At 39.2% G+C, this 25,950-nt stretch overlaps 1 long non-coding RNA gene across 1 annotated transcript; it reads left to right on the top strand.

The window, feature by feature from the left end:
* The first annotated feature begins 4,335 nt into the window (after positions 1-4,335).
* On the top strand, positions 4,336-11,374 carry LOC127350763 (uncharacterized). The gene is made up of 2 exons (XR_007880628.1): positions 4,336-5,798; positions 11,030-11,374. It is a non-coding gene; the product is annotated as an uncharacterized LOC127350763 (long non-coding RNA).
* Positions 11,375-25,950: the final 14,576 nt, after the last annotated feature.

Here is a 25,950-nt window from a genome sequence, read left to right as displayed (position 1 = left end):
ACCTTACAGCGCATGTCAGAGCAAATGAGAATCATGAGGTCTAAGGAACTGCCCAAGGAGCTCAGAGACAGAATTGTGGCAAGGCACAGATCTGGCCAAGGTTACAAAAGAATTTCTGCAGCACTCAAGGTTCCTAAGAGCACAGTGGCCTCCATAATCCTTAAATGGAAGAAGTTTGGGACGACCAGAACTCTTCCTAGACCTGGCCGTCCAGCCAAACTGAGCAATCGTGGGAGAAGAGCCTTGGTGAGAGAGGTAAAGAAGAACCCAAAGATCACTGTGGCTGAGCTCCAGAGATGCAGTAGGGAGATGGGAGAAAGTTCTACAAAGTCAACTATCACTGCAGCCCTGCACCAGTCGGGGCTTTATGGCAGAGTGGCCCGACGGAAGCCTCTCCTCAGTGCAAGACATATGAAAGCCCGCATAGAGTTTGCCAAAAAACACATGAAGGACTCCCAGACAATGAGAAATAAGATTCTCTGGTCTGATGAGACCAAGATTGAACAGCGGTATGTGTGGAGAAAACCAGGCACTGCTCATCACCTGCCCAATACAATCCCAACAGTGAAACATGGTGGTGGCAGCATCAGGCTATGGGGATGTTTTTCAGCTGCAGGGACAGGACGACTGGTTGCAATTGAAGGAAAGATGAATGCGGCCAAGTACAGAGATATCCTGGAAGAAAACCTCTTCCAGAGTGCTCAGGACCTCAGACTGGGCCGAGGGTTCACCTTCCAACAAGACAATAACCCTAAGCACACAGCTAAAATAACAAAGGAGTGGCTTCGGAACAACTCTGTGACCAGCCAGAGCCCTGACCTAAACCCAATTGAGCATCTCTGGAGAGATCTGAGAATGGCTGTCCACCAACGTTCACCATCCAACCTGACAGAACTGGAGAGGATCTGCAAGGAAGAATGGCAGAGGATCCCCAAATCCAGGTGTGAAAAACTTGTTGCATCATTCCCAAGAAGACTCATGGCTGTAGTAGCTCAAAAGGGTGCTTCTACTCAATACTGAGCAAAGGGTCTGAATACTTATGACCATGTGATATTTCAGTTTTTCTTTTTTAATAAATTTGCAAAAATTTCTACATTTCTGTTTTTTTCTGCCAAGATGGGGTGCTGAGTGTACATTAATGAGAAATAAAATGAACTTTTTTGATTTTAGCAAATGGCTGCAATGAAACAAAGAGTGAAAAATTTAAAGAGGTCTGAATACTTTCCGTACCCACTGTATATGGTTTAACTACCACTGCAATACTATTGAATCTTTTTTATGTATTATTGCTGTACTTAAGGCTGGGGATATTGGCATACAAGTCATTAGCCAAAAAACAAATCTAAAAACAGATAAATGCCAACCTTAAAATGAAAAAACCAACAACATTTTGACTTGATAGTCCTTTGAGTTAAAAAAAAAGTCTGTATCAAAAAAATTTGATTTAGGAAAATTTTACATTTTTGCGATATCTTATTGTAATATTGCAACAGTTTGATTGACATTCCCTGGAGTGGACAAAGTCATGATTTAGGAAAATAAACACTGGAATAAATGCACAAAAATTAACCCCGCAATTCCGCACTGTCGCTGTTTGGCTCTGTGATCCACGCATTTTTAAATCATACCCAGAGCATTTCAGAAGCGGAGTGTGTTCAGAGCATGTTGCCTGCCATACACTGTTTATGTGTATTTTGTCCTTAAAAAAGAAACAAATCCGTGTTTCTCAACTTAAAATCTCCTCTAACCTGCCTCTGATTGATTGACTTCTGGTCTGGTGCCACAATGTTGATGTAGCATGAATTCTCTATTATTTTTCTTTTTATATGATGTCATATCATATTATCAATATGACATATGATATTATGGCAAGATAATTTTCAGAGCAGTTAACTTAATGGTTTTTTTACACTGATTAAAGAAAAATGTATTAATTGAAAACAACCCATATTTTTCTGAATATGATTTTCTGAAATGTAATATTCATTTTTAATCAAATCACTCGAGTGACTGATCTCATTTGTGAAATACATATGGCTACATTCATGCCAATCCATGGATCCTACTTGTAACCCATTTCCAGCACTACAAATTAACACACGACTTGGCTGGATGATCAATGAATGAATGCAGTTAAAGACACAATTTAAATGATTTCTTAATTTGATATAAATGAGACAGATTGTGTAAAGGCAAGTAATTCTGATGTGTCATATACTCAGCTTAAGGGACCATAGAGTTTCTGTTCTTAATGAAGATAACAAAGAAGCACAACGTTACTATGGAAACGGGATGGCTGACAAGGGGGTAAGTGTGGCACAAAGCAGATATCACAAAATCATGAAAACTTGCAAGAATGTCAAGACCTGTATCTTCAATATTAACTGCTCCCTTGATTTAGATCTTTTTTTTATTGTATTGTTATTGCAACCTAACAAACTGCCGTCTTCACTAACTTCTGTCTTTATCCTTGCTACATAATAAAAATCCCAAGAATGAGAAGACTTAAAGACTTGCCAATTCATCAGCAATACGGTGACAATCCATCTACAACAGAGCGCTTCACAACTGGCTTGTGTGTTTATTGGCTGATGAGTTAGACAACTCAGGGGCTCCCTCTGAAATGGAAGACACAAGACAGACGCATTTGTCATAGCAGCAAAGTAGGTTGAAGTGAGGGGGGGGGGATAATGAGTCTGGATGGCACTAGCTCATTGGCAGGGCTGCCTGTCACAGCGATGCCACACAGCAGTTCCTAGCCCGCCGTCTGCTCATGAGATAAAGAACAAACTAGACCGACATGACGGGGGCCTTTCAACATAGCATGTTTCACTTCAATTTATTACGTGTCACAACTACTAAAAGGAAGTCATGATATCAGTTCAAGACCAGGTGAGAGATGTGACAACAAGCTGGTGAAATATAACACTCAAGCACTGCAACGTGAAACACACCAAGCTTATAGCATACACGGTACATCTCTCTGAGTTGGAGCTAGATGATGAGGCAGTGGTTGTCAAACTTTTCCTGGCTTGCACCTCTTCAGAAGCCAAAACAAATTCACATCCCACAACCCCACAATTTCTATGAAACATTAACAGTGATGGGAATGTTTGATAAAACAATTAGGGGAAGAAACTATTAAAAACAGATACATTTGAATTTTAACATTTACTTTATTAATCCCCCAATTGGGACTTTACACACATAAGCCTGAAATACAATACATACACACACAGGGCATATAGACATGCAAATGTAGAGAGATGGTGGAGTGATGGGCTACCAAGTAGCAGTGCCCCTGGAGCAGTTACGGCTTGTTCACATCACCCGCGTCTGCGTGGCGTAACATCTTGATTTTTATTTTGGCGTCCATGTTAACAGATTAGACCAGTCACACTGCCTCAGCTGTGTCTGCAGCGACGCTTCACTAGAGAGTCCAGGTCTCGCCTATTTTTACCACGCACGTCTCCCAGTAGAAGAGCACAGTGAAAGGAACTGTTGGTAGTCATATCCACATATTTCAGTGCAGTTCCAACTGCCTTTTCAAAGTGAAAGAATTTCTGGAAGTGAGCGGGAGGAAGGGCAGTATCTTTCCACTGTGCTCTCTCTCTCTCTTTCTCTCTCTCTCTCGCTCTCTCGGTTAAACAAACCACACAGGATTTCTGGTTACCACTTTTCATATTTACATTTCAACTTCATGGCATTGTAAATTAAATAATATAGAAATTTTGAGGACATATACAGGGAAAAGTGAATTGGAAACACAGGGCTGGTAGCAGCAGCTCTGCAGCAGCCACGTAACTGACACGCTCTCGATGTAAATGCACCTCGGCAGCACCCAAGTGGTGAACTGGCACCTCTCTAGCTACCAGTCCACACTCAGCCCCACAGTTTCAGAACCACAGTTGCTTTGGTGGTGCGATGGCAATTACATCAAAAGATGTTCACTATACTTTTTAGTTAAAAGGTATCTGTACTGCATAGTTGTGACAGTGATGAAGACCAAATGGCTAAAAATGTTTTGTCTTCTTGTATCAAGTGACTTGTTGTCATGGAGTGTGACCCTCTTCTGTCATCAAGAAAAGCACCAGACAGGACTTTGGGAGTTGTGGTGGGAGCACCGCTGGATTGGCCATCGGGCATACCAGGCAGTGATGGCGGAGGTGGCCGTCAGGTGGATGAGGGGAAGGGGAGGCAGGAGGAGGAGATACCCGTGGCCGCGGGTTTCAGGATCCCATCATACGTTGTACATTGTTCAGGAGGTTAACTAGACCAAGCAGCCTTTTGGTTTCCATTAAGTATTGTAAAGAATAACGGGACTGGGAGGATGGTGTAGGTTTAAGTTTATTAGACAAGTACATATACACCAACAAGACAGTGTACAAGCATTGTCACAAGAAAGTTTGTTTTCATTCATAGGCTTCATTGTCTTTCCATCAATACCTGACGCTGTAGGTGCCCCTTCAACGTTATTTATTTATTTATTTATTATAGCCCACCCCACAATCTTTCCCTAAACCAAAGTTCAGTCAGGACCACTTTTGTCAAAATAACTTTTATTCCAAAGCAGAATATTACATTTGGCGGTATTGCTCTGCTCTGCTCTGGGATCTCCTTGCCTTTCTCTTAGGCAAAACCTAATCTCTGGAAAACCTAAGGGAGCACACCTCCCTGCCCTACCATGTGCGTACATGGAAAAGTTTAAGACAAGGAGAGTGGCAGCAGAGACCCCCCAGGGTACAGAACAGAGCAAGCATCAATGGCAATCAGAAAATGACATTGATTAATTAGATACAACATAAAAAGGAGGAGCTGGGGTAGAAGTGGGTTGCAAAAAGGCTTGTAGAGGAAGCAGCAAAGATAGGCAGGCTAAAGCAGCTTAAATAAGGCGCCATAAATGATATTTGCCAATTGGATGCTTGAGGGAATCAGCTGAGCTGTCAGCTGACTGTGTATGGTTTCCAATAGGAAGCTTAGGAGGAATCAGCTGAGCCATCAGCTGATTTGTGTTTATGACTAGCTGTGATCATATGATATAGCTGGAATTGTAATATTCTTATTTGTGATAAGATTGTATGTACACTGTACTCTCTTTTTATTGCACTATATTCCCCAACGCTGCTGTGTGTAACTTGAATTTCTCCTACAGGGGATTAATAAAGGTATAGAGTATCTTATCTTATCTTATTGCTAATGTGAGGGAAACTTGCTTCATTTGTTATTGCTAACATGAATTCAAAGCGCTGCATGTCCAGAAAAAACACTAGATGGGTATCTATAGCATCATGGTTTATAGCATGAGGCCACTGACCAAGTGGCCATATTTGAGTTGGGAGAGAAAGCGTAGCATTAGAAAAGTTTGACATATTGGGTTTATGCTGTTGATTTGAATGCATGAATGAATTAAAATAGAAACACAGTGACAAGATATTCTCATGAGTTTCCACAGTTGCTTGGCTGCTGCCATTGTCAACCAGAACATAAATATGACTTAGTTATAATAGTTCTGAATAGGAGAGTATAATAATAGTATCTCTATTCAAGTAAATGTGTCATTTTTGTGTTTAAGCATAAAGTAAAATAGTTATAATATTGATCAAATCTATTATACAAGCTTTGTGAAGGACTTCTGGTTTGTCATTTGCCTTTTCAGGCTCTTTAATCAGTCACAGAGGATCCTCTCTATGGACTGGCTGAGCCCTGCTTTGCAGAGTGTGGACTGCATACTTACATTAGTGCAAAGAGTTGTGAAAAATGTGTTCAGGGTAAACATGACCCAAAAGCAGACTCTCTAGGTAAGTATAGTTAAAAGGCTCTTTATTCAAAGGTCAAGTAAAGGTCTGGATCACAGTCATAAACCAGGGAGGCATGCAGCATTGTGTTTTATTACTGTTAAATAATCAGAATAAGACCTCAATAAAGTAGAAATGTGTGGCATGACAGTCTGAAAAGGAAACAAAAGGTGAAAATATAGCACACAGACTAGAGACACTCAATGACAGAAGAGAAAGAGCAGGCGCCATCCTGAGAGTTGTTTGTCTTCTCTGAGAGGAAATGCCAACTGAGGACACCCCTGTGAGAATATTTTCTTGAATATTTCCTTTTGATATCAGTGTGGAAAAAATAACCTTTAGTGTAGCATGAATGCTGTCTGGCTCACTACATAAAACAGCCTTAGTTTGAAGTGCGGTCTAGTGGTAGCAAGACCAGCTTGGATGTGAGCCTAAACTCCCTGATTTGAAAATGTAACAATTCTTTAGTGGATTTTTTCCTTACTAGACAGCATATCCAAATCTCCAGTGAACTCCCCTTGGGGCTTAAAAGGCTAATTTAATTTCAAGTTCACTCAAAATGTAAAAAGAGCAATTAACCAATTAACCAAAGCTCTTGGTCTTTAGAACTCATTTAATCAAAGCTAAAAGGTCCATTGTTTCTCAGGTAATATCCCAGCCTTTGTGCTGCAAGGAGCTGGAATATTGTAATTCCTCATTTTGAAAATGTGAGAACTTCATTAATGTTGAAACATATCTTTCAGGACTTTCAGATGAGGTTAGATGAGATATCACAGCCTGGAGTTATTGTTTTAAATGGCATGGAAAAAATCTGTTACATTTTGAAAGTTATAGAGATTATCCAATTAAATGTGTTTAATAATATTTCTATTACAAGAAGAGATAAAATTAATTAATACAAAATTATTTCTGCTTCTAGCTTCTTGCAGAGCTGTAAGGCAGTTTATCTGTTTTGGTGGTGAACAAGGGGAATTTGAGCTGCAACAGTAATAAAACTTTACTCCAAATAAAAACTAAATGGTATAATAATTATTCAACTTTTTAAAATATTTCTAAAACAGCTATCTACTCAACAAAATACAAAACAGATCTAGTAGATAAAGCAGAATATGAAAATCTTATAAAGATGTTTTGTCACAGTTATTAGTTGGAGGTAGCGTCTGTTGTTCCCTCCAAATCTGGGACAAACTGTTCTGTTTTCTGGATACTTGATGTGGTTACTGCAACCTAACAATCCCTCTTTCTCACTCTCTTCTTCCCCTTCTCTCTTTCACACATTCAACCCGCTGATTCGACTTGCTGACAGCTGGGATTTAATCTCTCTACACTGTGCATCTTCCTTACCTCGCTAAAATTCTGGAAACAAACACACTACGGAAATATTGATCTCAACCAGGGCTATGGACAGATCAATTGTTAACAGAACATAGGGTGTGTTTGGGCATAAGATTGAAAATGGGTATGTTTAGGTATAAGATGGGCAAGTTAGGTTTATGTTTAGGTTAAAAATGGAAAGGATTAAGACAAATGACAAAGACAAATGTGCCAGATCTACATCATTCTGCTGAAGTTTTTCATAAAGTTTTTGTGCAGCATCCTGAGCTGAAAACACACATTAAATTGTATGGCTAATGAGCCAACCAGAAGCTCTCTACAAACAGTAAATGAACCACTGAAATTGCCAAAGCAGCACAGTCACTGTAGGTCAGCCATATAGATAGCTTACTTCAACTTTCTTCAGTGCACTCAATGGCAAATCTTCATCAACCACCACACAACTGTAACACTATTAATGATTATAATATCCAGCAAGTAAACATGTAATTTAGTGAGGGGGGTTCTCCAGTTTGTAGTAATATAAAAATCTGCATCACTAAACACAATGTTGCGTTTTTTTCATCACAAACTAAACACAATGTTGCGTTTTTTTCATCACAAAGGGGGGAGCATAAATGATACTGTAAAAGCAGGCACAAAATACAAATCCCCCAAATCCAGATGAGATTAAACAAATACGTGGCCTTCTCTGTTGCCTGGATAATAAAAATCCTATATTGTGCACTCGTAGTGTGACATTCAGGTGTCAGCATGACACACTGGTTTATTTATAGCTACTGTGCAGCTGAGATGGCTTCTCCACAGCAGCTGGGTGGAACAACAGAGAACCAGTTAGAACTTTGCTTAAATTTGAAAGAAATTTAAAAGAAAATCCAGCAATATTCACAGTCTGACTGTATGTTTCTTAACCCAAGCAAGCCTCTCAATCTTGTTTTGATGCTTTATGAAATGTTTATGTCACTACATAACCTTACCCTCAAATAGCCCTGTCAACAACATGAGAAGAAAAGAGGACAAAAACGAAGGAATGACTTACCTTATGCAGCCTACATTTCAAATTGAGCCTTGGTTTAACACATTCATATTAACCTGACGCTCCAGGTGGTTTATTAAACAGAACCGTCTGGGACTGGTTTTACTGTGTTTTTTTTAAAGGCAGGCACTTTCAAAAGAAACATGGTAGGATGAACCATCTGTCTTTCACGATCAGAGCTAACTTTCCACTTAAACTTTACTTTTTCCATCAAGAAAAGCCTTCAGTGCCATTCTTTAGTGCTCTGCTCTTATGTCCATGGAGGCCACTATGTTGAACCGCCTGGCTATACAGTAGCCCAGTATGAAAAAAACAAACATTGGCTCTACACAGGGCTGTTCGCATCTTTTGCACGTTTCACAGCCACTACAGTTTCTCCTTTGCAATTAGTCTGCTGCTAGGAAGGTTAAGGTGAAATGAGGAAGCTGCAATCTGCAAGTACACCGCTAGCACAAGCTGAGGATGACTATGCTACTCATTCATTTCTCTCCTTCTCTTTTCCTGCTTTCTCTGTAAGCAGCTGACTATGGGTGTTTCCCCATTTACCTCCAGTTCCATCACTTCCATCTTCACATCCCTCAGATGTCAGTGTTCTCCTCATCCATCACCACATCCACGATCTAAACTTCGTCAAGAGGGTATCCTATACCACAGCTTCACCGACCCCTTAAAATATGATGACGTCATGACATTTCTCATCTTTATTGTGCTCAATAAATATTATTCACTTTTAATGAAGTGTCTCCTGTAATAAACTATTGTTATATTATTACACCAGTAAGGAAGGAATGGGACTCCAGTGCAGTAAGACTCTCAAGAAGCTCCTCAAATAGCACAGTTGAATTAATAACTGGGAAACCTTGACTAGTTACATGGTATTTACCCTGTTTTCACCTGATTTAATACAAAAAACACGTGTTTCCTTGTAAATAAAACCTCTGAGATACTCATCACAATGCGAGAGCAGAAGGCCTGAGCTCTATGCTGTAATCTCTTTCTATGACCTTTCTCCTCTCACTTTCACTATCATCTGATGTGACTTCAAACCCCATGGTCCCTAGTAGGAGTCAGTAACCTCTGACACTTATCTCCTCTGACCTGATGGTATGGCTTACAATGGTGTGCTGAACCAAAGGAGTCCCAAAGCACAGCATTATTGATCATTTGAATCCATGAAACATTTCAGAGGAAAGTGTCAGAGAGTTGTTATGGCCCAGTAGTAAGAGGAGGCTGTGTTCATAGTTGTAGGTTTGACTTTTTTCCAGGGCAGAGTAACAGCTCCCTCATCAACTAATGTCAGTGTGTGCATGAGCAAAGCAGTTATTTCTCTTCAACTCAATAGCCACTAGACAGCTGTGGTGTTGCTGGGCACCTACCATGTATTGACTTCTGTCACTGAGTTAGGAGCTGGGTTTCCATTAGGGAAATCATTCAGGCTGAGAATTAAGCTCTCCCCCAGGCCATTCTGCACACGCAGACCACAAGGGCACTGTTATTATAACCTTTTATATTACTGCTCTTTCCTTAAGCTCATCAAGAGCTAACCAGAGTATGCATTCATGTATTTAATACTTTAACACTTTTGGATTATAAAACTTGCACCTGCTATGTCCTTAATATTCTCACAGGCCAAATCCAGGTCCTGAACCGGGGAGAACACTTGTATTGTGAAAATGTGCACTGTGTTTTGTGGATTCCACATCCTTACTTGTTGGTATTCATTTTTTCCAAAGCATGATACAAATAGATTGTTTTGTTTGGTTATAAAGTCAGTTAGGGAATTTGAATTTTATAATTTTACCCATTCCTCATTGTAAAAAACAAAAATGCAGAAAAGGGATTTTTCTTATTCTATTGATTTCTGGTTTAAAAAATACAAAAAAGAAATATTTCAAAACACAGACCCAGCAGTCATCCTTCTGTCAGATAAGGTACGTGGTTGAAAATATGATCCCTAGCTAAATAGTAAAATGGTAAAAGGGCATTTAATATTATAACCTGCCTTGGATAGTTTGGGTTTTTTGAAGCGGGGGTTGTGTGAGGTAATATTTTCAGCTTTTTACCTTGCCATCAGACAGCCCTTTTCGACAGGAAAACATTTATATCGCTCTCCCCGAAGCCACCATAGAGTAATTTTAACTCACAGCACACAGGAGTTACTGGTCGACTGCTGTCTCAATCCACAGCAACTAATGTTAGTTTAGATCCAAACTACTGTGTTAAAATACAAGTCACACAATAACACAAACAAGCAAACCGATCAAGGCAGTGGTGGACCAGCAGCTCCTGTGTTTTGTGAGGTAAAATCTTGTCTGGTTGCTTTGAAGAAAGCATACGTCAATATAAACACTTCAGTTTCCTTTTGGAAAGTACTGTCTGACAGCAAGGTAAAGCAGTGAAAATATTATAAATATAGCATACAATTAAATTTTTTTTAGGTGGGCCTTTTTTTATGTGCCTAAAATATGGTTTGGGTAAATATCTCTCAAAACACTACTTCAAAAACCCGAACTATCCCTTTAGAGGACTTTCTTTTTTATTTACTCCCTTTCAGTCTTTTTGACTGATTATCCTGTTTCTGAATACAATCGTTAAAAAAAAAAACAATGGCTATAATTGTATTGTACGTTTTTGGTGTTATTGAGTACGTGAAAACATGTTAGGCAAACAGGTCTAGATATATAAGTCATATCAGATAACAAGAAGGTTACTTCACAATTGAATGGCAGTATTGCCAGTGAGTTAATTGTGCTTTCGTGTTTGTACGTACATTCAGCCACAACGGAACGTTGATTTCCTTCTGTTTCTTGACCCCCCTTGTCTTTCACATTCTTATTTTTGCTCGTGTTATCTTGTTTGATAGAGATGCCCACACAGTTTCCATGGCAACACAAAAAGAAAAAAGGGAAAAAAAGGAATCTTTGACTGAGGAGTTACCTGACAGGGGAACCAAGACAGAGTGAAGGGAGGAAAGAAGCACAGCACAAGCATCAACTTTTAAACCAATCCAGTGTGTTTTCAGTGGACCTGGACTTTTAAAAACATTAATAAAAAATGAGCTGCGAGGAGCTGATCACAGTTGAATGATTGTTCACTTCATTTCACTGACCTCTTACACTGAGGATTGTAGCGACATGTGTATGTGTGTGTGTGTGTGTGTGTGTGTGTGTGTGTGTGTGTGTGTGTGTGTGTGTGTGTGTGAGAATAACTGATGGATGCCACTACTGTGTGTTCATTGTGTTTGCCTACACCATAGTTGTTTTCAGGGTCACTGGCCAAAGTCCTGAGGGACCGAGTATTGTTGAATGTGAAGCCTCAGACCTGCAACCTTTCTTGTCCTTCTTCTCTGTGTGTGAGTGTGTGTGTGTGTGTGTGTGTGTGTGTGTGTGTGTGTGTGTGTGTGTGTGTGAGAGAGAGAGAGAGAGAGAGAGAGAGAGAGAGAGAGCATGTGTGTTTGTGCGTGTGGGTCCACCTGTGGGGCACTGGAAGGAGAGGCATTAAAAGATTGCATCTGACCCCACTGAGTAATAACTTCTCAGTGGCCGCAACTGTGCGTCAGGGAGGAGGACTAGCTTTATCTTTGTCTGACAGTCTTTCTTTCATTCCCTCTCACTCTCTTCCTCACTCTGCTTCTTCGTTTTGCTCCTCTTTCTGTTGTCAGCGGTTTAAGTAGAGCCGGATCACATCTCCCTCTACCTCATGTCCTCTTTTTGTACTTGCACATTTTCCTGATTACATTTTCTCTCTGCTTTATTTTTCGCCCAGATGACTGTAGAAAGTGCAGGGACGTTTGTTGTGCCATAATTATGACACACTTATGCATTCATTGCTATTAGCCTAGTTAATGTGCCATGGCTGGCCATGTTTCTAGGTTTCCATATCAACCACAACTGATTCAAACTAAATACTAGTATTAGTGATAATATTATTATTAATATCAAAAGCAAGTACTTCAAGTGCTTTAGATGAAGGGGAAACACATGTACACATGCAAGTTCATATCTGATATGTGCAAATTGTTAAAAATTAAATATAAAAAAACCTAATGCATTAGCTGGCTAGTACATAGTTGAGGAGAGTCGTATCATAGAACTAGCAATATTATTATATTTATATTTATTTAGAGACAAGAAGTCAGTTGCTCATAAACTCCTTCCAGATAGACTGAATAAGAAAGCAGAAAACAAAATGTTTGACAGTAATAATCTGCATAGTTTTAGCAGTGCCAACATTCTACATAAAGTATTTGATTTTAAAAAGCCTTGACAATTTGTCAAAATATTTGGCCAATGTGTTTTTTAAACGTGATTTGGAGCACAATGACTTGATGTAATTGTAATACTTGACCGGTAATACTGGTAAAATGATTTGTTGTAAGGTCCCTACAGTGTTATTTTTGACAGCAAATTTGTACTTAGTTCTACTAAGTCTTTTGACTAAAATGTCCTTCAGACATATTTTAGTCATCTGAATTGACGTTTTTCACAGCAGCCATTTGACATAAAATAGTAGGGTAAACACAGGTGTTGCCGATGATACTAATTAAGGTTCCATTCTGCTACTGTGCATGTTGACTCCCTGGAAACGCTCTGCTACACTAAATGGAACGAAGCCTTAATTAGTGTAATTTGTAACACCTGTGTTTACCCTACTATTTCATGTCAAAATGGCTGCTTTAAAAAAAAGGTCTATAGTTTTAGTTATAGCCTCGTTTTCATTGATTAAATATACAGTAGATTTGTGTTTTTAATTATTGTAAGGAGGAACTTTGATGAAAATAATGTGTTTAATAGTGAATGAGTACAAAAAGTGATTTAAATATGTAATATATAATATATATATATATATAATATGATCAAATTATTGAAATTAATCATTTATTCACAGTGATATAATCTATTCTTAAAGGTCTTTTGAAGAAAGAATACATTTGGTCTGGATGGTTGATTTTTAAATGAATTACTTTTTAAACCAAATAGGTTAAAATTAAAAAGTTAAGAATCAAAAGGAATCCAATTATGATACTTGCTGAAAGATTAACAAGTCATTGATGTATAAAATAACTATTATTATCTCAACTTTATGGGTTATTGAGAAGCTTGATAAACAGCTGAAGTAACTCAACCCTTTATGAAAACCTTTATATTTAATGAGTCTTTATTACTCTCTTTTAATTGCACATCATTATACAGACTACTTCATATTATTTATTCAAGCACTAATATTTAATAATTGTGACTACATTTTTAATGGTGGTTGCTTTTGTTTTTCCAATCATCTGCTACACGCCAAATCAGAGTGTGTGGCCTGGAGCTGAGAGAGGGATGTTTGAGACCACACACACACGCGCACGTGCACACACACACAAGAAACTAACTTGCTTTGTCTCCTCTGTTTTCCCCTTACATCATCATTAGCAACAATGAGATGAAGCCCAGCTCAAATTAAGGGGAGGTACAGGAGGAAATGCTACAGTACAGCAAGCTGTTAGGCATAATGGCTTTTCAGTGTGTCTGTAATTATGCTGTTTCTTATGGGAGTTAAAGGCATGAGAAATGAACCAAATAAAGGAAACGACAGTGTTATTCTGGTCTCTGGCTCTGAAACAAGAGGAAGATAAGCTCCTGTATCATTCAAGGTGATCACCAGACCTTGCTGTGGCTTGGTGGGGCTCTTCTGTCTCCGACATGAGGAGGATTTCTTGGCGAAAGGTATCCAGTGGTGATACACATACACACACTTGTGGGGCAGTCACAGTGAGGATAATAGGAGCCATTTTACCCTGTTGTGTGAAAACCTCAGCAGCATTCTCCCCCACTGTTTAAGGACACACAACTGTCTGGATAACAGTTATTCATTCACATACAACAATGCATGGGCCGCTGCTGCTCTGTAGACGTCAAACACAATTAAAAGTTGGTTCTGTACAGTTCAGGCTGAGCTCTTTGGTCATAAACCAAACTACTGAACAAAGTATAATTTTGACCTGAACATAGCACTATATGAAAAGTTGAAGTATCACAAACGTTATTACAATACAGCCGGAAGGGGACATACATTTGTGTCCCCTTCAATGTCCATCCAATAATTGTCAGGACATTTCACTCAAAACCACTAATGTGTTTGCACCATATTTTCTACATATTCATTGTTCCCATATATATATATATATATATATATATATATATATTTGTGACTGTAGAAGGATGGAAAAGGTTTCAGTTTCTTGTAACCTGATCCTATCCATGTGCCATGTGTATAATTCAATACCTCAAGAGTTGATTTCACCGGTTATGTGCTCCTGACTGCAGTATTTAATAGCAGTAAAAACCTGCACACTTTTGGGCCTCAGTGACACATGGTTGGGACTCACTGCACCATGACATCCTGCTGCACCTGGATAAATAACTGTTTATGTCCCCAAGCTCGTCATCCCACACCAGCTGATATGTAAGGTTACACAGGTCATTCTCCAGCCTCCATCAGCCAGCACCACATCAGCAATATTAAATAGGCAGAGACTTCAACAGCCCTTCTTTTATTTATCACCTGAGCCTTATCATCCATGAAAAGTGCTGAAAATGTGGGGATCTTGGGGCCCCCCATAGTAACAACCCATCCATCAATCAAAAACACCACTCTTAAAACCTTCTTACCCTATCTCACCCTGTTCTCCCTGAACCTGCCATTGGATCTTAATAACTGGTGAAAACACTGGCACTGGGGAGGAGACAGCAGCCTCTCTGCCTCACCTCCGATGATAGATGGAAGATGCTAAGGATATCATATTGTGTGGAGTAGTGTTTGGTTGTTTGAGTTTTTAGGGGTGGGGTGCTAGAGGTATGTGTGTGTGCAGTGAACAATTGTGTGGATACTTCTTAGTACCTGAAAAGTGTATTTCTTCCTATTTTTATGGCCCTGCATCTTAAGAACAGCATACTTTGTTGGTGCTCATCGTTCTTTAATGTTCTGATTTAAATACTGTTCCCCTTTAAGAGCCTGTTTTACACCGAGGGCGTGTTTCCATGGTATTTTATATCTCCATTTCCAAATAGTTTTCTTCCTCTTTTTTTCTTTTTTTGTCAATTTTCTGCACAAGACAGTAGACCAACGACAGTAAAGAAGACACAGAGAAAGTATCTCTGCTGAGGTTTAGAGTGTGAGATGTATCTGTCAGTCTTTGTGAATGTTTGAATTTGTGTATTGTAGTGGTCCACACTGTTCTTGCTGTTGTTGTCATTCACGCAACTCCCCAACTTACAGTGTATACATTTCACGAGCCAATGCTACTGTAGCACAGATTTTTTTTTTGCTGCTTTTGAAGTAAATTTGAGAACCAACAGCTACAGCAATGCCTCTTCACATTAACATCCCATTTGGAGTTTTGGGAAGGCTGCCATTAAATGTCTGCTGTGCATCTCTTCCTGCCAGCACTTCCTCACAGTGGGCCCAGTGTCTACACCTTCTCTGCCTGAGAGACATACTGAGTGGTGAGGGGTAATGTTGTGAATACCTGGTCATCTGTGACAAATGTGACAAGTGGATGGGGGATGAGAGGTGCGGGGTAAAGAGGGTTATTGACCTGCTACCAGTAATAAGAGTTCTGGATGGTGCTTATATGATAGAGAGTACACCATTATAAACAAGCAATAGTGCAGAAATCAGTGGCTAACATTTGCGATTCTGATAGTGGTTTGCAACTGCAGCGTGTCAGGGTCTACGATATTAAAGGGTAAGTACACCCTTGAGTTCTGCTACAAACCTCCCTCCCAGCGTAATTAAAAAACTGCAGCAGAGGATGCGAGTGAGGGAGGAGGCATGGCCTTTATATCTAAATAGTGTGTAGCTTGGGGGGTCAGGGGACACGGGGGCACTGACTGACTACCAATTAGTATGGCATGCCATCCTGCCACCATGAGCAGTAACTGTCAGAGACTCTCTGCACTAGAAAAATAGGAAGTCTGGTGGTGCTTTTTACAGTCACTTGAAGCACATTTATGGACCTGGAAGAATTACTGCTGGGTGTTGTAGCTGGGCTAGTGGTTGTACTACGAGAGGCTCACTGGTGTGTGTGTGTGTGTGTGTGTGTGTGTGTGTGTGTGTGTGTGTGTGTGTGTGTGTTTGTGTGTGTGTGTGTGTGTCTGTTAGGGAGTGCCAGTACCTGTCGCCCTGCTGTTTACTGTGATGTAAGTCTGATCTAAATATCTTGTTAAGCTTTGAATATAGCACAGTTATTGGCAGGCCTGTGTGTTATGTTTATTCATTCAGTCATGTGAAAATGTTTTCCGCTGGAGTTTGTAAAAACTTGCCAACGCCACCAGCTGCTATGTGTGAGAAGCTCAAACTGAGACTACGGTCAGTCAGTGTTCCTTGGAATGGTAGCTGCTACCACAGTTGATTATGAAACAGACCTATGGGGTCTTGCTGATATGTCAAAGTTAGGGAAGGGCCACAAAATTGTGTATTGTTGTAAAAAAAAATTGTGCTAATAAGAATCGATGTCCTTCACAAGTTCACTTGATTTCTAGTTTTAAACTAGGAACTTGGTTTCAAGCCCTAGTCTAGGCCTGAACCAAAACTGATATTTTGATATCTTGCCATGGGTCTCAGGTCTGTGTGCCAATATGTCTAATACGTGATGTATGCATTTTTATAGCACACTTTGTTGCAGTTTAGCTATGCTAAAGCTATTCCTGGACTGATCATGCAGCTGTGTGTTTAACCACTGAAAATACTGATCTTAAACAGCTCCTCAGCTCAGGTAGTCAAATGCTAACTGACAGAGCTACAGCCCCACGGTGTAAGTCAGAAGTAAAATATTTTCTCATTAACATGTTACACAAAAGACTGGCACTCTCAACTCTAAGCCTAATGAATATGAAAAAGGTGCAGAGTCGTGGATATTATAGAGGGTGTCTGCACTTGCAAAAGAATGATTTAATGCTTCTCTATGTGCACAGCAGCAGTCAACAATGGGCATGTTTTAGTGCTAAGTCCATCCCCATAAGAGCGTAAATACTGGTGACAGCTTAGTGCTGAAATATGCCTTGTTGACTGCTGCTGTGCACATACAGAAGCATAAATTACAAAGTGTGGACGTCCTTATTCAATCGTCTTACACATTAAAATGTTTCCTTTGTACTAACGGACCAATGTGCCAGTGTTTCGTATATATTCCATAATCTGAAATGAAACCCTGGTCTGCTTAGTACACGGGTGATTTTAATGTAAAACACGTATTAACATAAGCGCTATTGTAATATACAGTAGCTCATTCGGGACTGCAGGGAGGGTTACTGTACTGTAAATTAGTTTTTTTGTGTTTTTTTTAAGTATTTTTACAAATCTCTAATTTTACTTCTACTCAAGAACGTTTTATCGCCAGTATTCTATTGTGGTTCATTTCAAGTGACATCCATTACAGAGTTAAAACAAAAGTCATATAAAAAGAACAAGGAAAGGAAAAGAAAGTAGGTAGAGTTACCTGCTTTTTAAGTACATTTCTACAACAATACATTTTTAATTGACTATAATATTCTAGTGCTCTTTCCATCTCTGTGGGACAGTGCAAGGTATACAATACCCTGCACATACATTACTACATGTTCATATTGGGCAGTTTTTACACACTTAATACACTCAACAAGATAGCACATCATACAACAGCGGCTGACAATCCTAGCCCTTTCGGACTGCTGCTGGTTTTCAGTCCTACTGGGAAACTAATAGCATTCACCTGGCTTCCCAGGAGTAATTCATTCCCTGATTAGATGGTTTGAATGGAAAGCAGCAGGGCTTTGTGAGAGTTGCGTTCAACATGCCATACATGGGGAAACATATTGACTTACCAAATATCAAGAAGGTCTGGGTTTGTGTTTGCAAAACATTTTATCTTACAAATGCAAAGCTGGGCTCAAAACTGACCATTTCTTTGATAGTCAATCTTTTGCAAATGTAATCTTAAGGAAAATTCAAGTTGAGGTTTAAAAAGTGCCAAGTACATATGACAAAGATTTTTGTAATTAATTGGTTGGGTCTGGTTGTTGCTTCCATGAATGTCTGTATCCTTTATTGGAGAAACAACCAAGCAAGTCAGAGCTGTTGCTGGTGTTTGCTGGCCAGTTGACTGGAACTTGACAGGTCTTTAGTTAAATGGCTTTTCCTTGTGAAAAATCCCTTGCACTGCAAAAATATGAGAAAATATAAGACTCACAGTGGGAGATAGGCAGTAGGAGTAAGTAGGCTAACTTAGATAGCTTGCTAGTAAATATAATATAGATGAGTCAGACACTGTGCTACATGAACACTTATCACAGTCACTTTTTGCACTTACATTTAATACACTATTTGCACTATTAGTACTATTAGTAATTTACAATTCACATAGATATTATAGATTATACTTTTCTGCTTTATAAATATATATTGTTTTGTTTGTTTGTTTTTGTTCTGTGCAATTATTTATTTGTATTACCATGCCACTATACCTCCTGCTGTTACCTGTGCTATATTCCATATCAATCACATCAGTATAAAAGCTGTATATAGTTGTATATAGTGTACATACAACTCTTGTTCTATTTTACTATTTGTATTTATTATTCTGTGTTTTTTCTATTCTATTTTTTATTTAATGGGTAATTTTTCTTATCTGTTGTGCGATATCTGGAGCTGCTGTAGCAAGTAAATAACCCTAGTGTGGGATCAATAAAGTCTATCTTATCTTATTTTATCTCATTTTATCTTATTAAACCTGTTTTCAGAATCATAACTAACCAGCTAAATCTTGAAATGCTAACCCCCAACTGGTTTGTGTGTGTAAGATTAAGTGAGGACAATATTAATCCTGCAGTTTACATACCAAACCTAGCCAGACTTTAGCAATACCCTCAGGCCCTTTAGAGCTCAAGATGCACAACAATCCTGAACCCCTGTAGTCCTCTCTGGCATATTTTTACTCAGCCTAAATGTTGATGAACTGGCCCTAAATGCTGTTGATTAATGTGTCCTTCCCTTTAGGTGGAACAGCTTTTTAAGACTTGCATAGGTATTTTGAATGTCACTGATATTCCTCACAAATGTTTTAGTTTGAGCCAAATTCATTCAAGTATACCAACCGACATGTTACCCAGCAAGACTGCAACATGATCCTGTTTTATACCTGGCAGATTAAATGCACACGTCCACTTCAGTGCCTCACATGCATGATGTGGCTAATTCAAGACAGGAAATAAATACCTCAAGGAAGCTCTGATCTTCCTCTTCCACTACTGCCATCATGTCTCTGCTCGTGTCCCTGCTCATTCCCTGGTTGAGACTGATGTTCCAATGTGCTGCGTGACCTCCTTGTTAAATGTGCCCACAGTAAAGGCTTACCGGTCACCAGGCTTGGATATATTCAGCTTGGGGCTGAGATATTCCCTGCCAAACTTTTGACAGTGGGAGTGTTTAACAAGGATAGAAAGTTCCTCTGCTGTTTGACCATGTTAGCTTTCTTGCTTAATTATTATAGCCGTAGGCGGTTCCAATAAGGTATGGGGGAGCTAAATTATTATACATTTATGCTAAGCTCAATTCGTCTTCACCATTCAGTTATTTTTTTATTGGTCCAGTGTGTAACATTTAAGAGGATCTATTGGCAGAAATGGAATATATTTATAGGTATGTTTTCATTAGTGTATAATATAACCTGGATATAAGAATTGTTATGTTTTTGTTACCTTAGAATGAGCTGTTGTATCTACAGAGGGAGCAGGTCCTTTTCCATGGAGTCCATTGTGTTGGACCATTTCTACAGTAGTTCAGAACCGACAAATTTAATGTAGTGTATTCTTTGGGTGAAAGTCTACTGGTGGGCTCAGTTGATAGTTCGGCCTGTAACAAGACCTTATTCCTGTTTGGTCACACGTACGACAAGAATAGAACAACTTGTTCTGTTACAGAACTGTAGTTGTTCTTGGCAGTTTGCTTGTGATAGTACAGCAATAAATGATATGTCACTTTGCAATGGAGATCTCATACATAGTTTTTAGTGCAGTACTGTGCTTCAGTTAAACCATTAAGTAAGAAGGGGAGAAAAATCCACAGATGCATGACACATAATAAAAGCTGGAACAGTGCCTCGGCCCATTAATGATAAAGGGGGAAGTGGGGGATGATAGACACGCTAATGCATATTAAGCACAACAGTATTGCTGGCAACTACCATCACTAGTCTTTATGTGAAAGAGGCTTTAATGGATAATTGATTAAGCCATAAATTAGCACCCCACAAACAAGCAAATCAAAAGAGTGAAGACAGGCAATTTTTCACTGGTGCCGGATGTCGCCAATGGAAATGGAGGAGGCAATGAGAGGGGTGTATGGAGAGGCGCTTGATTTGTGATATTGGTAGTGTGTAATAAAAATAATTTCCACACAGCTGTATTCACTTGTTCATTTCTATCTGTCCGTATAGTATATTTGTTTGTCCTTCCATCAACACCCCCATTAGTTTATTCAGTCGCATCCTGTCTATCATGTTTGCATGAATTAGCCAATCCTTCTCTCTCTCCTCTCTTTCATATATCACTTCACTTTTTAAAAAAATGCAACAATGTATTCATTCATCCATTAATAGTCCATGCATCAATCCATAAACTTTACCATTAATGTCCTATCCCTTAACTTCTGTTCATCCAACAATGCATCCATCTTTCATCATAATCATTCACCATAAATCCATAATTTGTCCATTTATGTAACCCTATCCCTCCACTACATAGTTATTCATCCTGCTATCTGCCCATTCATAAGCCTTCTCTTTAGCTACTGTATCCATCTGTCAGTCATTCCACTGATTCATTCTTTCACTGTTCTGTCAACCATCCTTTCATCCACTCTTTTGTCTATCTATCCATCAATCATTTGCCCATCCATCTATCAATTCTTCCACTGTTTTGAACCATCTAGTACTCCTGTCCATTTGTCAATCAATAATTTATGAATTCCTCCCTTAACCCTTTCATTCACCCATCCATTTATTTCTCACTTAATCCATTCATACCATATTAGCAATGGTTTTGTTCAAAGTCACCAACAAGTGTGACCTTGGACCGCCACACTCACCCTGCCCGGGACCCTCTTCCCTGGAGAGAACATTTCAGCTGGAGAAATACTACGGACAGAGCCAGCAGGCTTTTGACATTTCTCTGACATTTCCGTTCTCCCCTCTCCATTCTTTGTACATACACCTACTTGTAAACAGTATGATGGCTTTACACAAAAGCTTGGATTTTTTTAACAATGGGCGACTGGGTAGCACATAACCTTTTACAAGGCACAGGGTGCAAAATTCAAGACCTCAGACTCTCTCGTCCTTTAGATCTCACTCCCTGCTTCTCCCCACCTTACACTGTAAAAGTGAAATACATATAGGAACGTGTATGGGAGGAAAAAGAAAAAGATATGCACATAAGATGTTAAAGAGCTTGTTATGTGTTTATATTTCATGTACATTTTACATGACATACACACTCTGGTATACCAAACTGCCAGACTTTCAATTTGAAAATGACAACAGTAAAGCCATAGATTTTCTGAACCATGCTGCCCCCTCTGTCCTTCTCTTCAAATAAAACTGTCCTACTCAACCTATTGTAAGTAGTATGAACCAATTTCCCATTGCTTTACACTTTCAAGGTTATGTCCTTCCCTGACATCTTCAATTTCAAACAGGAGATAAATCAAATTAAGGAGGTGAGATGCCATTTTATTGGGAGATTAGTCAGCATTTAGCTTCTTCAAGTTTTTATTATCTCAGTTTCAATGCCAATGTGAAACAGTATCAGACAACAGTGCTCATAATACATTCATCTGCAATAGACACATGCATTTTGTGTCAGTGCTTCTCATTTTAAACAAGTAAGTTGTCCAACAGACTAGTCTCTGAAACGTGTGGTGCATCCCTTTAATTTTCTTTTTTGACAGTGGTGGGTGGGTGCGTCATGTAATTATTGCTTCTGCTTCGGTCTTTCACTGCAGATGCAGAACTACAGCTTCACATCTCCCTCTGACTTGCATTCACAAAAACATGTAGACTACTAACAGCCACACACAAGCTTAAACACAGTGTACAAATCACATACACATTTGCGCAGCTATGCACCACCCAAACAAAAACCTCTCAAATTAATTTCCCTGCATACTTATATAAGCCAGTGGAATTTCTACAACATGCCGACGTATTATACACATTTATATACACATACTGTACACACTCCATTAATTAATCATTGCCTGCAATCTGTACCACTGCAGTCATAATTATGCCATCATTCAACATTGCACGAGTAAAGGAGTCGGAATGGAAATGAAGCTATTGCTGTAGCAGTGTCTTGGCAACATTCAAATTGCTGTCTTACCCAGCCCTTAAAGGTCAGCTCAGTCCTTAGCAGCGGTATGATCAGAGAAGCAAAATACATGCATTTTTGTCCTAATCCTTGAAAAGGGCTGACTTGTATTCCAGACATGTTCTCTGCTGCTAGACTATGTTTCTGCCTGGATCATCGTACATTCATTATGATAATGTTCTAATACACAGTGCTGGAAAAGGTTGTGGCAAGCAACACGAAGTAGACATTAAATAAGTTAGTAGAATGATAAATAAATACTGTATACCCATCTAATATGTCAATACATTAATCAATGTATGACTCCTTCATCTTTTCTGCAATGTTTTAATATTTTGTGTGCATTGTAAGCATTGAATTTTTACAACGCTATAACTTCTGCAGCTGAAGACAGCTAATTACCTCCCCTGGGATGCACTGAGTATGTCTGCATGTAAAGTCTCCATTTAAATGTTGAATTAAATATAAATTGTGTAAATTAATCATATTAGATGGTTAGTTTCTCTGCCATATGACATTAATGTGAATGAAAGTATATTTCTGCATACCTTCAATATATGCTGCTGATCTTCTCCATATTGGCATTTGTTATACTCTTTATACAATTACATGCTGCCAAGTTTGATAAGGCAGAAATCTTTATAATAATAGTAATTCATTTATAATAGTAATTTTTGTTTACATATTTTTTTTTTACTTAATGTGACTGACTCACTCATGTTTTCATAACATCCATTTTCTTTTTTCTTATCTCATGCTCTACTCTTCTTTGCTCATCTTCTTTCTTGTTACTTGCTGCTGCAACAGCAGTTTCCCCACAGGAATCATTAAAGCTGCATAACTTCACACACTGGCAGGCCCAAATAGTAGTGAAAGAGAAAAGAAGAGAAACTTTTTACTTCACTACTTAAATATCTTGTAAGGTGATACAAGTAAGCTGCACACAGCAAGGTCATGGAAACCACAGGGCCTAGAAATTCGTCTTTATGTGACCCAGCATGCAAGTCGAGCAGTGTCCACTGCACAGGCTTGCCAGTAGTATTGAAGTGTCGCAGTACACTGCAGTGAGTTTTTTTCATGGCAAAGTGAAAAACATGTGTCACCACCCACACTGCTAAAAGTAAGCCTCATTTTGTCACAGTAACTCAGACAGTGTAGACTGAGTTTGTAACACTGAATTAAAGTCGTTTTGCTTCCTTTGCAGTGATTGGCAGTGTGTAGTTTGCCTGGTATGTGTGTAGTATGCAGATCCAGGAAAGCTGTTGTCAGACTCAGAGTAAGAGGTTGGTTTACTTGAAGCATTACTGCCACTGTGGATCCAGCACAAATTAAGCTAAAAAAAAGAGTCTGTACATACAGCCTTGTACCAAAGGATAACAAATGCACGAGGGGAAAAACATCTAACCTTTCATTTGCTCATAGCCATTAGGAAGACAATTTGTATTTTGTACTTTAGTTGCACTTCTCCTTTTTACTGTCTGCAAAGAAATGTCAATACCTGAATAACATTTGAGGAAAATATGGATTGTTTTTCTGTTAGTAGGAATGCTTGTGTCCATTGCAATATATTTGATGAGACATCTAAATTTTGCACACAGAAATTGTACTTCAGAGTTTCATCCCTTCTTTTCTGTAATAAAATATACGTACAGTAAAAGCATCTTCTTAACAAAAATACTTCATTACTGCATCACTGATGCTATATCGCTGCATTTACCCTTACTCAATTGAGCACCAGGCCTACAGTTCCCAAATCCACATTGCTCACCAAACCATAGCAAATTGTCCTGATTGGCCGACATGGAGAGGAAGTCAGGGCGCTTGGGTTCCTGCCTGATGCGATTTATTGCCCTGCACACAACAGACTAATGGCCCATTGGCTGCAAACAGGGAGCAAAAAAGAGGCTGCTGCTGCTAATGAGGACTGTCTGTGAGAAGACGGTAGAGAGAGGAAGACCAGAAAAGAGGTGAAGACAGGGAGAGAGAAACAGAGAAACAACACAGACTGAAAGGGAGGGGGATGGCAGATGAAGTGAAGGGGTGAGAGCGAGAGACGAGAGATGGTGACAATAAGCGGAAAAAGTGACAGAGACAGAAGTGGAGAGTGGGAAGAGACAACGAGTGAAAAAAGGAGAAAAAGAGAGACAAGAGAGGGACAGCCGCACTGTGAGGAAAAGAGAGAAATAGGAAAAACAGAGCAGTGTTTGATAATAAGGATTACTGATATAATATTGCAATTACTAAATGTAGGCCTACGTTATAACAACTCAGTTTGAAATTCAAAAATTAAAACACAGTCACACTAATGATTACTTTGACATTTTGGGGGTCAGCTCTTTACCAGGAATTATATGCGAGCATCTGTGTGCTCAGTGGAGAGACAGGTGTGGGACCTCTTAGTGTAGCTTGGTGCACAAAATAAAATTTGGGAGGCCAAAATACCTAACCCTATATTCAGGAATCACCTGCATTAGGACTTCTGAAGAGTGTGTCACCAGGGCTAAGCTAGCTGTTTATGGTTAGTAAATCCTTCTAAACCACAGTATGACTGTCTTGTTTTCTATGTCTACACGTGTATAATACAGATGTGATGTGTGGGTAGGAGTTGCTGGAAGGTGACTTTGACAGATTTTACATAACTAAAATGATGTTAATTATTCAGTAAGTAACAGGCAATGACTAAACACTAAAATGTGTCAAGTTATTCGCCAAATACTAAAAAACAGATGGACTGCTTAATGGACTAATAGACAAGGAAGAGTGCATGGACAGTGGAAGAAGAGAGAGAGATGGCAATAAACAAGCAGGCGAAGTGAAGAAGTGGAAAAGGAAACTGAAGAAGTGAAAAAAATGACAAAGAAGGATCTCATAGCATTAGAGCAGTGTGCACTCACTCCTGACAGCTCCCACTTAAATCACAGAGGGCACAAGGTGAGCACCAGTCTAACACACAAGCATAAGGACATGTCTGTGCTGGTTCAAACATGTGTATTACATACACTGGTACATTTAGTGGTGTCGTTTGTGCACACTATAGTAGCCATAGAGACCCATGGGTTTGTGACCAGGGGGTTTCCAGTTCAAATCCTTGCCTTTCCTTCGGGGATGAAAGTGCTCTGCCCACCTGCAGCACAGTTCCTTTGTAAGGAATTTGATTTCCAACAGCTTGAGTGGAAGCTGCTCAGGGGCTGCAGTGTGTCTGTACACCTGTGTGCAAACCTCACAATTAAAATAAAAATGTATTCTAAAACACTACAGGACAAACAGCTACGTGAGATGCACTCTGCAGTCCATTCTTCTATTTCTCTTGTTCTATTATTTCTGTTTGCAACCAGTCACATTTGGTATCAGAAGAGGTGTCCATATAATAGGATTCACTTTGGTAGTTCTAAGG

This window comes from Dicentrarchus labrax, unplaced genomic scaffold, assembly GCF_905237075.1.
Source record: "Dicentrarchus labrax unplaced genomic scaffold, dlabrax2021, whole genome shotgun sequence".
Lineage (NCBI taxonomy): Eukaryota > Metazoa > Chordata > Actinopteri > Moronidae > Dicentrarchus > Dicentrarchus labrax.
This window is presented reverse-complemented; position numbering and strand designations above follow the sequence as displayed.